The sequence below is a fragment of the Cryptomeria japonica genome, chromosome 3 (genome assembly GCF_030272615.1).
Source record: "Cryptomeria japonica chromosome 3, Sugi_1.0, whole genome shotgun sequence".
Taxonomy (NCBI): Eukaryota; Viridiplantae; Streptophyta; class Pinopsida; order Cupressales; family Cupressaceae; genus Cryptomeria; species Cryptomeria japonica.
Window position 1 is genome coordinate 121,563,547 of NC_081407.1, and position 17,040 is coordinate 121,580,586.

Sequence of the window (17,040 nt, forward strand, 5' to 3'; positions counted from 1 at the left end):
GGAACTACTCCAAACATTGATTTTGGACTTTGGCATCAATGCCCTATACTTCCTTTGGAAACCAACCCCTTGGCTAGTAGCGCTATGCAACAAGTATTTTGCCCTTAAATCCAAAATATTGAACACAACCTAGAAAAATATTTACCATTTCAGATACCCTTTATGAAGTTACACTTATCCCCAAAAGGGATTGGCAAGATCTGCAATCTAAGGGTCTGAACCCTTTAGAAGCCAAGAGGCCTAATTAGGGCTATTAGGCCTAATTTACAAAGCAACTCCAATTTATCAATTCAAAAACACAAAACCAACTTCATGAGCATGTGGGGGATCATAAATAACCTCTAATTACAAGGTTGCACACCTGGAATCCACCGCTATGAGATTTTAGGATGACTGTCCTAATTTTGTCCAAGGTCGTCACATGGAGATGCCTACCTAGATTTACATCAAACTCTTCACAATGAAACCTCCCCTTAAAAAAATCATGAATATATTAAATTAAACTGACCAATCTTGCATTCTACCAAAGGAAAATACTTCTAGATGGGCAAGATGCAAGATGTGGCCATTTTTAGTGAAAACCCTAGCCAAACCCTTGTTCTAGAATTTCATGGACCTATTTAATATTATATTATATAATAGGACTTGGAAAAATAAATTTACCTTTTTCTCTATATCAATGAAGACTATTTTACTTTCATTGTATGGTTCTTCTACTTTTATTTGTCATGTATTTGTACAATTTATTTACATTAATCCTTATAATTAAATGTACTAAATTTATAATCCACTCTTTTTTGCTTTTCATTCATATTTCCTCTTTACTTTTTCTTCAAAAAATTATCTTCTGTGTTCCGCATTAAAAAAAAAATGAGATTCTTTATTTTTAATTTAAAATTAGCATCGAATAATAGGGACAATATGAGAGAGAAAGAATAGTTTTTTAATTGTATAGGGCTATACGGACTCGAACCGTAGACCTTCTTGGTAGAACAGATCAAATTTCTTATTACCAAAATGATTCGAACTGTTCGAAGAACCCAACATTAATTTTTATTGCATTGGGCTCTTTCATTAACTGATGGAAAAATCAGTTAGTCTGCCATTCTCTTCTTTCCAGAAAGATAATAAGATGGCTCTGTTTGCTTCAAACGAAAATTTTTCGGAAGCAATCCCAAAGTGCTTCAAAAGGTTTCCTTGACGTAGGTCTGTCATGCTTAGACATAGATTCTCCAAATGGAATCTCTCTAACCCTAAAAATAGAATAATATGAGCCTTCATACACCTCAAAGTTCATAGAGCGAAAAGAATTCTTTTTTGAGATCCTCGTATTGTACTCATTATGTCTAACATTGAATGTCCACGAGATTGACCATATCAACTAGATCTATAGTTCGAATCAGATTGAACTTAATCTTTGTCATGTTATTGTTCTCCCAATTCATAGAGTAAGACTCAAATCTATTTTATGGACCGAGTGAACCAATAAACTCTCCTGAAAACCATTGGCGCACATGTAAACGAGGTGCTCTACTAGCTGAGCTATAGCCCTTCATAGTTTAGTCTTGAAGATATACTAATAAAATAGATCACTTTCTATCAAGACGGATGATATTTGATTGAATCATTCAAATCCTAGTTAAGGGCATATTGTTTATATGTCTAATTATACCTAGAATTGTTTCTAGGTACGACTCTATCTATGATAATAAATAACCCACTTAACTCAGTGGTTAGAGTATTGCTTTCATATGGCGAGAGTCATTGGTTCAAATCCAATAGTAGGTAAAACTTATTTGATGCGATTGAGTAATAAGTCGCATCAAATAAGTTTTACTCTATTTTGAAATAATATCAATTATTTTGATTCATTTAATTAATGAATTCATTTTTAGATCATTATCGAAGTTGAACTTTACAAAGAAAGAGATTACTAAGTAAATGTAAGTTATAACTCTAAATGACTATTGACTGATCAACTCATTATGGAGCATTTGTGCTTTTTTAGGTTTTTTGCTAGTATTAGCAATTGGAATCAATATCCTTTATTTTTTTTATTTTTTATGAGAACCAATCCTTTTATTCTTGGGGTTTCCGCACTTGTAGAAAAGAAGGCAGGACGTATTGATCAGATAATCAGCCCAGTACTCGACGTATCTTTCCCTCCAGGTAATATGCCTAGAATTTATAATTCCTTGATAGTTAAGGATAACGATACAACTAGTCATCCAATAAGTGTGACTTGTGAGGTACAACAATTATTAAGAAATAATAAGGTTAGAGCTATAGCTATGAGTGCTACAGACGGTTTGATGAGAGGAATGAAAGTAATTGATACAGGAGGTCCACTTAGTGTTCCAGTTGGTGAAACTACTCTTGGAAGAATTTTTAATGTTCTTGGGGAACCTGTTGATGACTTAGGTCCTGTAGATGCTCTCACAAGATCTCCTATTCATAGATCTACTCCCGCCTTTACACAATTGGATACCAAATTTTCAATCTTTGAAACAGGCATTAAAGTAGTGGATCTTTTAGCTCCTTACCGCCGTGGGGAAAAAAATGGATTATTTGGGGGAGCTGGAGTGGGTAAAACTGTGTTAATTATGGAATTAATCAACAACATTGCTAAGGCTCATGGAGGTGTTTCGGTATTTGGTGGAGTAGGAGAACGTACCCGTGAAGGGAATGATCTTTACAAGGAAATGAAAGAATCGGGAGTCATTAATGAATCAAAAGTAGCTTTGGTCTATGGTTAGATGAATGAACCACCAGGAGCTCGTATGAGGGTAGGTTTAACTGCTTTAACTATGGTTGAATATTTCTGAGACATAAATAAACAAGATGTACTCCTATTTATTCAGATGAACATCTCTTAGCTTGATTGACTCATGGCTCTTTGAAAAAATGGGGTCATCTTCAATGATCTACTTTGATGTGAGATCATATTCCTCCATCATTGTGTGTACTTTATTTGTAGCTAAAACTCAATTGTTGTGGAGGAACAAGTTGTAATGTAGAAATACAAGGTCATGCAACATTTGAATTGATGGCTTTGGTCAGATGAATGAACCACCAGGAGCTCGTATGAGGGTAGGTTTAACTACTTTAACTATGGCTGAATATTTCTGAGACATAAATAAACAAGATGTAATCCTATTTATTGACAGTATCTTCCACTTTGTCCAAGCAGGATCAGAGGTATCCGCATTATTAGGCAGAATGCCTTCCGCAGTGGGTTATCAGCCAACTCTTATCACAGAAATGGGTTCTTTACAAGAAAGAATAACTTCTACCAAAGAAGGATCTATAACCTCCATTCAATTAGTTTATGTACCTATAGATGACTTGACTGATCCCACTCCTGCTACAACATTTGCACATTTAGATGCTACTACTGTACTATCGAGAGGATTAGCTACCAAGGGGATCTATCCAACAGTAGATCCGTTAGATTCCACGTCAACTATGCTCCAACCTTTGATCGTAGGCGAAGAACATTATGAAACTGCGCAAGGAGTTAAACAAACTTTGCAACGTTATAAGGAACTTCAAGATATTATAGCTATTCTTGGATTAGATGAATTATCAGAAGACGATCGTTTAATCGTGGCAAGAGCAAGAAAAATTGAACGGTTTTTGTCACAACCCTTTTTTGTAGTAGAGGTATTCACTGGTTCCCTCGGTAAATATGTTAGTCTAATAGAGACAATTAGAGGTTTTCAAATGATCCTTTCCAGAGAATTAGATGTTCTACCCAAACAGTCTTTTTATTTGGTGGGTAACATTGATGAAGCTACCGAAAAGGCTATGAACTTAAAAGAAATTTAAAGAAACAAAATGAACCTAAACCTTCATGTAGTCACTCCCAATCGAGTTGTTTGGGATTTAGAAGTTCAAGAAATAATACTAGCTACTAATAATGGTCAAATGGGTGTATTACCCAACCATTATTGCACTTGTAGCAGCTTTGGATATAGGAGTCATGAAGATACGACTCAATGCTCAGTGGTCCACTATGGCTTTGATGGGTGGTTTTGCCACGATAGACAATAATGAAATCACATTATTGGTAAATAATGTAGAAAGAGGTATTGATATTGATCTTCAAGAGGCTTAGAAAAGTTTTAGACTAGCTACAGCTAATCGTGCACGAGCTGAAGGCAAGAGACAAGCAATCGAGGCTGATGTGGCTCTCAAAAGAGCTAGAACACAACTAGAGGCTGCTGATGCTCTTTTGTTCAGATAAAGAAATATTAATTTATGAAATTGGAAGTAAATGGCTAATGATCATAAAGAAGTCTTCAATTTGCCTGAGCCAATAACCAGGCACATTTTCACCTATGCCCATACGGTCTGTTATTGCAATTTTTTTCTCATTTTCTTTTTCGCCTAAAATGAATAAATCTATATTTTTTTTCTATATAAAATGATAGTGGTCAAGTATCTGCCTGGGATCATGTCTTCCTAGGATTATTCTGGATGTACAATGCAATTTCGGTAGTAATATTTCATTTTAGTTGGAAAATGCAGTTTGACATTTGGGGTAGTATAAGTGATCAGGGAGTGGTAACTCATATTACAGGAGGAAACTTTGCACAGAGTTCCATTACAATTAATGGGTGGCTTCAAGACTTTCTATGGGCACAAGATTCTCAAGTAATCCAATCTTACGGTTCTTCATTATCTGCCTATGGCCTTTTATTCTTAGGTGCTCATTTCGTTTGGGCCTTTAGTTTAATGTTCCTATTTAGTGGCCATGGATATTGGCAAGAACTTATTGAATCTATTGTTTGGGCTCATAATAAATTAAAAGTTGCTCCTGCTATCCAGCCAAGAGCCTTGAGTATTGTCCAAGGATGTGCTATAGGAGTAGCTCATTACCTTCTGGGTGGAATCATCACAACATGGGCGTTCTTCCTAGCAAGAATTATTGCAGTAGGATAATGACTAGGAGGATTTGAAAAGCATTATGGCATTAAGATTTCCAAAGTTTAGCCAAGGCTTGGCCCAGGACCCAACTACTCGTCGTATTTGGTTTGGTATTGCTACTGCACATGACTTTGAGAGTCATGATGATATTACCAAAGAGTGTCTTTATCAAAAGATTTTTGCTTCTCACTTTGGTCAGTTGGCTATAATCTTTCTGTGGACCTCTGGTAATTTGTTCCACATAGCTTGGCAAGGCAATTTCGAAGCATGGGTCCACGACCCCTTACATGTAAGACCTATTGCTCATGCAATTTGGGATCCTCATTTTGGTCAACCAGCCGTAGAAGCCTTTACCTGAGGAGGTGCCCCCGGTCCGGTCAATATTGCTTATTCCGGTGTTTATTAGTGGTGGTATACAATTGGCTTATGCACTAATGAAGATCTTTATACTAGAGCTCTTTTCTTGCTATTTCTTTCTGCTCTCTTTTTAACAGTGGGTTGGTTGCATCTACAACCTCAATGGAAACCAAGTGTTTCATGGTTTAAAAATGTTGAATCTCATCTCAATCATCATTTATCAGGGCTTTTCAGAGTCAGTTCTTTGGCTTGGACGGGGCATTTAGTTCATGTCGCTATTCCTAAATCAAGAGGAGAGCACATAAGATGGGATAATTTTTTAGATGTATTACCGCATCCTGAAGGGTTGGAACCACTTTTTACAGATCAGTGGAATCTTTATGCTCAAAATCCTGATTCCAGTAGTCATTTATTTGGTACTACTAACGGGGCGGGAACTGCTATTCTAACTCTTCTCAGGGGATTTCACCCACAAACACAAAGTTTGTGCCTAACTGATATTGCGCATCATCATTTAGCTATTGCATTTGTGTTTTTCATTGTTGGTCATATGTATAGAACCAACTTTGGGATTGGACATAGTATAAAAGATATTTTAGAAGCACATGTTCCTCTGAAAGGCTTATTAGGACGCAGGCATAAGGGTCTTTACAACACAATCAATAATTCTCTTCACTTTCAATTAGGTCTTGCTCTAGCTTCTTTGGGAGTTGTTACTTCTTTGGTAGCTCAACACATGTATTCTTTACCTGCCTATGCATTCATAGCACAAGATTTTACTACCCAAGCTGCATTGTATACTCATCATCAATACATTGCCGAATTCATTATGACAAGGGCATTTGCTCATGGAGCTATATTTCTCATTAGAGATTATAATCCAGAACAGAATAAGGATAATGTATTGGCGAGAATGTTGGAGCATAAGGAAGCCATAATCTCTCATTTGAGTTGGGTTAGTTTATTCCTAGCTTTTCATACCTTGGGACTTTATGTTCATAATGATGTTATGCTCGCTTTTGGTACTCCAGAAAAGCAAATCTTGATTGAACCCATATTTTCTCAATGGATACAATCTGCTCATAGTAAGACCTTATATGGTTTTGATGTACTCTTATCTTCAGCAAATGATCCAGCATTCAATGCTGGCAAAAGCTTATGGTTACTCGGTTGGTTGAGTGCTATTAACGATAATAAAAATTCACTGTTCTTAACAATTGGTCTCAGAGACTTTTTGGTTCATCATGCTATTGCTCTAGGTTTGCATACAACTACATTGATTTTAGTAAAAGGTGCTTTAGATGCACACGGTTCTAAGCTAATGCCTGATAAGAAAGATTTTGGTTATAGTTTTCCTTGCGATGGTCCGGGACAGGGCGGTACTTGCGAAATTGAGCATAGATCCGGAGATCCCCGAATAGGTTAACCTTTTTAACTATCTATCGAATCCATAGGCAGACAAGGGGCAACCTAGAGAACTGAAACATCTTAGTAGCCAGAGGAAGAGAAAGCAAAAGTGATTCCCGTAGTAGCGGCGATCAAAATGGGATTAGCCTAAACCGTTTAAACGGGGTTGTGGGAGAGCAATCTAAGCGTCATGCTGCTAGGCGAAGCAGTGGGTGGAATACCGCACCCTAGATGGTGAGAGTCCAATAGCCGAAAGCATCGTGACAGCTTACACTCTAACCTGAGTAGCATGGGGCACGTGGAATCCCTTGTGAATCAGCAAGGACCACCTTGTAAGGCTAAATACTCCTGGGTAACCGATAGTGAAATCGTATCGTGAGGGAAAGGTGAAAAGAACCCCCAGTGGGGATTGAAATAGAATGTGAAACCATGATGCTCTCAAGCAGTGGGAGGAGATCCGACCACCTGCCTATTTCTCATCTCAAGCAGTGGGAGGAGATTTGACCATGTGCCTATTGAAGAATGAGCCGATGACTTATAAGTAGTGGCTTGGTTAAGGGAACCCACCAGAACCATAGTGAGAGCGAGTCTTCATAGGGAAATTGAATTGTCACTGCTTATGGACCCGAACCTGGGTGATCTATCCATGACTAGGATGAAGCTTAGGTGAAGCTAAGTAGAGGTCTGAATCGACTGATGTTGAAAAATCAGCGGATGAGTTGTGGTTAGGGGTGAAATGCCACTTGAACCTAGAGCTAGCTAGTTCTCACCAAAATGCGTTGAGGTGTAGCAGTTGACTAGATCTTCTAGGTGTAAAGCACTGTTTTAGTGCGGGCTGCGTGAGCGGTACCAAATGGAGACAAACTCTGAATACTAGAGATAAACAAGGGTCAGTCAGTGAGATGATGGGGGATAAGCTTCATCGTCAAGAGGGAAACAACCCAAATCACTAGCTAAGGCCCCTAAATGATCGCTGAGTGATGAAGGAGGTAGGAGTGCAAAGACAGCTAGGAGGTTCACCTAGAAGCAACGATCCTTGGAAGAGTGCGTAATAGCTTACTGCTCGAGTGCTCTTGCATCAAAGATGATCGGGACTAAGTGATCTATCGAAGCTGTGGGATGTAATAAAAAATGCATCGGTAGGGGAGCATTCCGCCTCAGAGGGAAGTGTCTGTGCGAGCAGATGTGGACGAAGTGAAAGCGAGAATGTTGGCTTGAGTAATGCAAACATTGGTGAGAATCCAATGCCTCGAAAACCTAAGGATTCCTCCATAAGGTTCATCCACAGAGGGTGAGTCAGGGCCTAAGATAAGGCCGAAAGGCGTAGTTGATGGACAACAGGTTAATATTCCTGTACTACCCTTTGTTGGTCCCGAGGGATGGAGTAGGCTAAGTTACCCATCTTTCTGGTTTGCAGTTCAAGGTCAGAAGGTGACCCCGAAAAAGCGGGGTCAGAATGGGGTAGAGAAAATACCTCGAGCTGATGTCCAATGAATTCCAGTGTGTTTCCATGCTGGGTAACTGTTGACGTGTATTTTGTACACCATCATACACAGAATAAAATACCTAAAGGCATCTTATCCTCTCTTGAAAAAAGTCTCTAACTGCTGAAGATTCGCATGAAGGATCAGTTAGGATGACTCCAATGTTCTGGTTAGTAGGGTCTCTACGTGTGGATAAGCTCCAGTTGGTATGATGTGATTTGTTGTGTCCTCAAGGGGCCTTACACTCTGAAATTCCGAAATTTTACTAAACTAAAGAAGCTTTTCAAAAAAAAAATAATAAAAGGAATAGGGTTTGCAAGAGATCTAATCTAGTCTAACCCTAAGAATGACATCATGTGGACAAGATTTGGCAAGATTCTACCAACTTCAATTTTGCCATAAGATAACAACTCAATTGAAATTGATGCGATCTTCTAAGGTAACGAAATGATTTTCAACGCATCAAAGATCAAAGACATTACCACGAAGGTACATATCCAAGATACAATGATGATTGAAGGTTAAGTGATTCAAGTATATCCAGTCGACCACGCAAGGCGTTCCTACAATCAGCAAGAAGCTAGTGGTTTGGATTACGAATCCTACCAAAGATCAAGTCTCACACTTTGTCCCTCAAATTAACACACTACTTTGATTGAGCATGATTCAAGTAAATGAACAACCATGAAGATAACCAAGAAAGTTGCAACAAAACACCATAACTTCAATATTTCATTGATTTCAAAGTCATCATGTACAACAATTGTTTGAATTCCTTTCCTCAAACTCAATCTTGCTACAAAAGTAAAATTGCTTCTAACTCTAATCTCTCTAATACAGCAAACTTTCTGATATCTAACTATTTTCTATTACAAATGAAATGAAAATGAGGGTATAAATAGCATCCTCAATTACAATGAATGGTCCAGATTGAAAGCAGATCAACGGTCAAGATCATGACACCTAAACCCTAATTAGGGTTTGTTACAAATGGCCTCCTTTTTACTGGACAATATTAAATGCATAGCCAAATATTAAATTTGGCACAAAAACCTAGGAGACATAAACCAATGACAAATAAGATGCCATGTCATCTATAACAACCTCTCATCTAGAATCTTTCCAATGTTCCTTTTTAGCATATGCAATGAATCTTGACACGATTCCTTCGATCTCAGCAATTGGAATCTCGGGAAGATTCTTCATACTTTCTTCCAAGTGGATGACCTAATCGAATGCATCTAGAAGAGCTGCATCCCATGAAGATTCAAGTTCCTTAGTTCTTTCAATCAGGAGCATGGTGGCAAACATCTGATCATATTGCTCGTCTGTGATATTAGTGTCCTTGCAAAAGATGACCTTGATTCTATCCTCTAATTCCTGCATATCCACATCTGTCTCGACCTCGATCCTCCTGCCAAGAATGGTACGAAGTACCTCAAATACTCTGTCCTGGATCGGATTGATCACCTCCTCAACTTGGCTACATCTAGTACTGATGTCCTCAAAGAAAACACTCTTCATATGGAGTAAGGTTGACCACTGAAGCAAACTGTGAGGTCCTCCATCCATGATCTTTTCTTGCGCTAAGACCTTCCTTGATGTGTGTCTAATTACTTTCAAGATAGGAATGATAACATCTTTGGTATGAGCAAATGCGGCTATTGTTATCATCAAATTGTGGATTATCTCAAGAACCTGGATAGCTTGGTGAATAGTCTTCATCATCCTTGTTACAAATTCTACAGCAACTATATGAGATTTATCCATCCAAGTACTCGTATGCTAGACCATATTCCTGAATCTTTCTGCCTCATTAATTGATTGAAGGGGAAGTGCCTGCACTGGTGATCTAGCTGGATCCTGACGTCCCAAAGGCTCATTGAGATGACTGAAATATGTCCTCCATGCACCGACCTCTCTCTCAAGCTTTCTATTCTTCTCCATTTCTTCTCTAAGCTTGTCTTTCAATGCCTCAAATGAATCGGTGGCATCATCCAATGTCTGCTCAGCTATGGATGGTCCTAACTCAAAAGTCTGTATATCATATTCCTCTGCTAGGATCTCACCTTCATATTTGTCTACTGCCGGTGTAGCTATCTGCAGTTTTCTAGATCCAGTTTCATCTCGAATCATCTTGGACATCTTGGTAGCTTTCCTCTTCTCTGTTACTTCGTGTGAGCGTCCAACAAGGCTTTCTAAATCAATTGCATTGTCCTCGTCCTCAACTACGATCACCCTAGTTAATCTTTCCTTCAACCAATCTGGGATGGCTGATCTTGTCTCCTGAACCTGAATTTCCTTATGCACTACTTCTTCTTCTCTCAAAGGAGATGTTACCTCGTTATCTTCTTTATCTTCATCTAGCTCATAATCCTAGAGAGATCCATCTGGTGACCCTTGCGGTGCCTGTCCTTCTTCCTACCTATCGTTCTGTACCATTGACTCCATGGATTCTTCCACTTGAAGTGTTCTCTTCTCTGGTCTAGAAGATGTACCCGATGAACGATCTCGATTGGCCCCTTGCTTCTTCTTGGAAGATTCTCTCTTTTCTGGCCTCTCTTTCCTCTTCGAACCTCTTGGATGGATATTACCTTCACTAGCACATCGAAGGTTACCTTCACCCAAATTTCTAGGATTAGGATTGCCTTCACTCACACTAGCTCCACCTTCGGCTGGTTTCTCTTCCAAAGTGAAAGTCATAGCTATGCCTTGCTCTCTCAACTTCTGATGCTGTATGTCAACCCATCTGTGAGTACAAGACAAGACTGGAGCCATCAAAGCATCTAGATCCACGACCTCGGGCTCATTCCAATCTAACCTTACTGATTTACTCTCTCGATCATAGGATGACTGGATATGTCTGCCACTGTCCTGTGCTTGGTCGGCCACTCTGTAAATCCTGCATTTCCTGATGAAATCCAAGGGCAATCTAGAATGCATTTTTTGTTTCACTTCAAGATCATCTAAGAGATTCATCATAAAATCTTCTATTTGGTACTCATGCTTAAACTTCCTGCCGACTGTCTCCTCTAAATGTCCATGTGGATCAAAGCTTTCTCTCAAAGCAAAGGATGAAAAAGAATACAAGGCCAACTCCTTCTCCGTGTCATCCATAGCTAAAGCATTAGGACATACCTCAACTGAATTGCCCAAAATGATAGGTACTGGAACTCCATTCCCATGTCTGTGTCTGAATGCCTTCGCATATGCTGCCAACTGTCTTGTTACTTCAAGTAACACAATTTTGTCTGTCGGATATCTCGGCAACATGTATGGAGGTGAAGGACATCCATGCACTCTAATATAAGTGAATTTCAGAAACTGAATAAACCAAGCACCATACCTCTTTATTAATTCCTGTGCATCCTGAGATAATCTGTTGTGAATCCCACCTTGCAACGTCCTCGTGATGTTCATCATGAAGGTATCATTAACTAGCTTGTAGTTACTTCCTGGCAGATGATGCAAGTGGACATAGGAATCACAAGCTCTGACCTCACCGGGTCCTCTTCCGATCACTCCTCTATGAGGTAGTCCTGCGTACTCAAAACTCCTGATCAAGGCATAGATGATGTATGAACTCATGTGGAAGGACTTAGTAGCCTTGAGTCTCCTCAACTATATGTCCAAGCAATGGCTAATCATTCTAGCCCAATGTATGGTACCTTTCCCTTGAACGATCACCTGGATGAAGTAGAACATCCACTTCTCAAAATAGAAGGAGTGAGGGGCTCCTATAACTCGGTTGAGCATTGTGATCAAATCTCTGTACTCCTCCTAGAAATCAATCCTGTGCGGTGTGTTCGGGCTCTTGCTCAGACGAGGACGACTCTTGAGTAACCAGTTCTTGTTGATTATGCTTAGACAAGCATCTGGATCATCTTCGTACATAGACCTGGCTCCTTCTATGCTTTTGTATATCATGTCCCTGTGCTCTGGAAGATGGAAAGCTTCACTTATAGCTTCCTCTGAAAGGTACGCCAAAGTGTTTCCTTCACTGGACACGATCGTTCTGGACTGAGGATCATAATGATGAGCACACTCGATCATCAACTCATGGCACTAAACTACTGGAGGAAAGCCGGCTGCCTTAATGATGCCACTCTCGATTATTCTCCGGGCGACAGGTGATGGCTTGCCAATGTAAGGGACCTCTCGAAACTTCTTCCTGCTGAAGTTGCCCAAGTTGGTATCTCCAATGTTGCTCCACTTAGACATGATCTTGGTCTCCACTTCTTCGGTCCTTTGATCTTCCTTCATGAGAGCTGGACGACTGGTGGATGCTCCCGCCTTCGGGGTCGCCATACCTACACAACATTTCATAATAAGAACTAGATCTTGCAATACATAACATAGATTAGAGAATAAATTTTAGGAAACATCATGATAAGTTCTTGAATTATCATTTCCTAAAAAATGATTGAGCTGGGGGAATTCAAAATTTCAAAATTCAAAATTTAGGCTATGACGATCAACATTTAAAAACAATAAATCAATAAAACCATATCGCCATACCTCCCTTGAGAGCTAACACTAAAATGCAAAACAAATGGATTCGCCTAGGCAAAAGATCGAAATTAGATGGCCTTCAACGTGATCTCTCAAGCTAACAACTTCGCCACCCTTTGGGAGATGTCTTTGACGTAGTCTTTCGCAAGTTCGCCTTAATTCAAACTTCAAGTTCGCACCTCCTTAGATAATACTTCGCGCCACCTTGCTTTGTATATTCCAAATCGCACTTTGAACACAATTTCGCACTTCTCCCTCAAGATCGCATGTGAGATGATTGAATGATAATGTGAAAATAACAATTTACACCCCTCCTTTTATAAGCATTCATACCACCAATCCCTTTAGGCCGACTTTTTGCAAAATATAGCAATTAAAATGATTTTTTAAATAAATAACAAAGGCCGACCTCACAATCCAAACGCTTCATTTGATTTTTAATTAAATTAATAATTAATTATTATTTGCCATCGTTTATTATTTAATAAATTTGATCTTTTACAAGGCAAAAATAATTAATTAATATCTTGTGCTACATTTAAATGCCAATTTAATTGAATTTTCAAAGTTATCGATTTTTAGCATTTAAATAAATTCAAAAAATTGTTTGAGCGCCAAAATTGGAAAAGTGGGAAGATTCAAACCTCATCGCCCTGGTCCCTGACTGAGGGACAGGAGCGATCCATCAACTTGGTCTTGATTTTTGCACTTTCGACGTTCAAAATCTTCATCCTTACATTGAAGTTGGCATTTTTGCTAGGAATTTCAAACTTGGGTGACTTGACCTTGCAAATGAGTGCCCTTTTGAGGTGATGTCGCCCTGGTCCCTTGGAGAGGGACAAGAGAGAACTAGATGTTTTCTCCTCGATCTTGTATCTTTGATCTCCAATCTCCATCATAAGGCGAGTAATAACGTTGTTTCTTTACTCCACGCTTGTATCACTTGTTTTATCAAGGCATTTAGAAGTTTGGAGGATTATCGCCCTGGTCCCTTGGAGAGGGACAGGAGCGATCCATGTGTTCTAGCCAACATTCGTCATACTTAACCTTTAACTTCTCATTCATTGCCTTTCAAACGACTACCTTGATCTTGTGCGACCTTGCTTTGACATGATTTTGATGGAAAATGAAGGATCTTGTGAAAATCGCCCTGGTCCCTGACTGAAGGATAGGAGCGATATAGCTTCCTTGGCTCAATTGATGATCATTTGATGTTTGAAACCTTTGCATATCATCTTCTTAAGACATCTTAGGCCTTTTACCATCTCGCATAACCTTGACTTAACGTGATTTTTGAAGGATTTGGTCAATATAGTAAATATCACTCTGGTCCCTGACTGAGGGACAGGAGCGAACTTCAAGATTTTGAGCTCATGCTTGCCTTCTTCAACTTGCCATTGCCTTCCTTGGGTAAAATGTAGTCCTTTGATCCCTCTTGGCCACTTGATACTTGTTAAACTCTCAAAATCTAGGCCTTTATGAAAATTTCGCTCTAGTCCCTCCCTGAGGGACAGGAGCGAACTTAGGTATTTTAGTGCAAATCCTTCATTTTAGCGGTCTTTGTAACTTTGTGCTTGATTGAGACGCTTCGAAACGCCCTTGCCACCTTTCACCTTGACTTGGAGTGGTTTGAACTTGAAGAAAAGGCAACATAACCATTATATCGCCCTGGTCCCTGGCTGAGGGACAGGAGCGATCTTGCTCTTGTAGGCTTCATTTCACTTTGCTAACCTCAAAAATTATCTTCAACTGTCTTATAGTGCTCCATTTCACTCATCCATGCCTTGGAATTCATTGTAACTTGGCAAGAAATTTGTCTTAAGGTAAAAATCGCTCTGGTCCCTGACTGAGGGATAGGAGCGAACTTAGGCATTTGGGTCCCTTGTTGATGTTTTGTAATCTTCAATTTGTCTTCAACGGGTTCAATTCACCTCCTTTCTTGCCTTCAAACTTAAAACTTGCTTGATCCTTGCCCAGAACATGCCTTATGAAGAAATTCGCTCTGGTCCCTGGGAGAGGGACGGGAGCTACAATAGATTTCGCCCTGGTCCCTGACTGAGGGACAGGAGTGATTTTTTCCTTTTGGTTCATTCTCCTTCACGACGACACTTCAAGTTATATTCATTTGATAAAACACATCTCCTTGGACTTCTTCAAATCGTCAAGTTGTTAAAATCTTGCAAGGACAAAGTAATATTTGATTTTGAGCTCCAGTCCTTCACTGAGGGACAAGAGCGATTTTTACTCCTGGGGCATTTCCGTGTTCATGAAATTCTTCAATTTATATTCAACGGAAAGATCACGCCTTTCTTTATCACTTCCAATTCGAAATTTGTCTTGATCCTGCAGAGATGGTAAGATTTTTGAAAACGAGCTCCGGTCCTTCACTGAGGGACAGGAGCGATTTTGCTCCTACAGGCCAAAATATCATGATTTCAAAGGTTTAATCACTTCACAAGGCAAAAACAAATCATTTCCAACACCCGGGATCAAATATCAAAAAACTCAAAATTTGGTCAAAATTACTCAATTGAATAAAATTCGCAATTTCATCATCAACACTTAGACAAATTAAGACTCTGCATTCAAAAATTCCAATTGAAAATAGACCATTCTGGCAAATTCACTTCATTCAAAATTGCATCCTACGAAAGGAAGCTTAAAAAACTCTCAAAACTGACTGGATTCTGGCCTGAAAAGATCGAAAAGGGAACCCTAAGGCTTGACCCTAACCCAGACAATTGACAAACTACCAAAACCCTAAAAAGCAAAGTGAAAAGCGAGCGAAAAATGAGCAAAAAGAGGGGGTCCCCATTTTAAATGGGGCGATGTGTGAAATGGTCACAACAGTAACCCACATCATACTCCTAGGAAAAGCTCGAACAACCTTTAACAAATGGGTACCTGTACCTGAAACTGACATAGGTAGGTAGGTAGAGAATACCTAGGGGCGCAAGATAACTCTCTTTAAGGAACTTAGAAAAATAGCTCTATAACTTCAGGAGAAGGGGTGCCTCCTTATACAAAGGAGGTCGTAGTGACCAGGCCCGGGCGACTGTTTACCAAAAACACAGGTCTCCGCAAAGTTGTAAGATGATGTATGGGGGCTGACGCCTGCCCAGTGCCGGAAGGTTAAGGAAGTTGGTGACCTAATGACAGGGAAGCCAGTGACCAAAGCCCCAGTGAACGGTGGTCATAACTATAATGGGCCTAAGGTAGCGAAATTCCTTGTCGGGTAAGTTCCGACCTGCACGAAAGGCATAACGATCTGGGCACTGTCTCGGAGAGAGACTTGGTGAAATAGACATGTCTGTGAAGATGCAGACTACCTGCACTTGGACATAAAGACCCTATGAAGCTTTACTGTTCCCTGGGATTGACTTTGGGCTCTTGTTGTGCAGCTTAGGTGGAAGGCGAAGAAGGCCCTCTTCTGGGGGGGCATGAGCCATCAGTGACATACCACTCTAGAAGAGCTATAAGTCTAACCTTGTGACTAAACCTACTGTCCAAGGGATAGTCTCAGGTAGACAGTTTCTATGGGGCATAGGCCTCCCAAAAGGTAACAGAGGCGTGCAAAGGTTTCCTCGGGCTGGTCGAAAATCGGTCCTCGAGTGCAAAGGCAGAAGGGAGCTTGACTGTAAGACCGACCCATCGAGCAGGGATGAAAGTCGACCTCAGTGATCCGACGGTGCCGAGTGGAAGGGCCATCGCTCAATGGATAAAAGTTACTCTAGGGATAACAGGCTGATCTTCCCCAAGAGTTCACATTGACGGGAAGGTTTGGCACCTTGATGTCGGCTCTTCGCCACCTGGGGCGATAGTATGTTCCAAGGGTTGGGTTGTTCGCCCATTAAAGCGGTATGTGAGCTGGGTTCAGAACATCATGAGATAGTTCGATCCATATCTGGTGCAGGTGTTAGAGCATTGAAAGGACTTTTCCTTAGTACGAGAGGACCGAGAAGGACGCACCTCTGGTGTACTAGTTATTGTGCTCTCGGTAGATGCTGGGTAGCCAAGTGCAGAGTGGATAATTGTTGAATGCCTATAAGTAAGAAGCCCACCTCAAGATGAGTGCTCTCATAAGGTCATGGTGAGACGAGCCATTTATTAGATGATAGGTGTCAAGTGGAAGTGCAGTGATGCATGCAGTTGAGGCATCCTAAAAGACTGGAAGATTTGAACCTTGTTACTACATGACATGGACCCGATTGATCTGATTGGGTACACAGAGTATGTTTTGATATAACATTTTACTGTAGATGTGATAAAGAATAAAAAAAGATCAATAAAGGGAATCCCAAACAACTCGATTGGGAGTGACTACACGAAGGTTTAGGTTCATTTTGTTTCT

At 40.0% G+C, this 17,040-nt stretch overlaps 2 pseudogenes; both read left to right on the top strand.

Moving 5' to 3' along the window:
- Positions 1–2,063: 2,063 nt before the first annotated feature.
- On the top strand, positions 2,064–3,828 carry LOC131874578 (ATP synthase subunit beta, chloroplastic-like; annotated as a pseudogene).
- Positions 3,829–4,969: 1,141 nt separating this feature from the next.
- On the top strand, positions 4,970–6,712 carry LOC131873997 (photosystem I P700 chlorophyll a apoprotein A2-like; annotated as a pseudogene).
- The last annotated feature ends 10,328 nt before the right edge of the window (positions 6,713–17,040 follow it).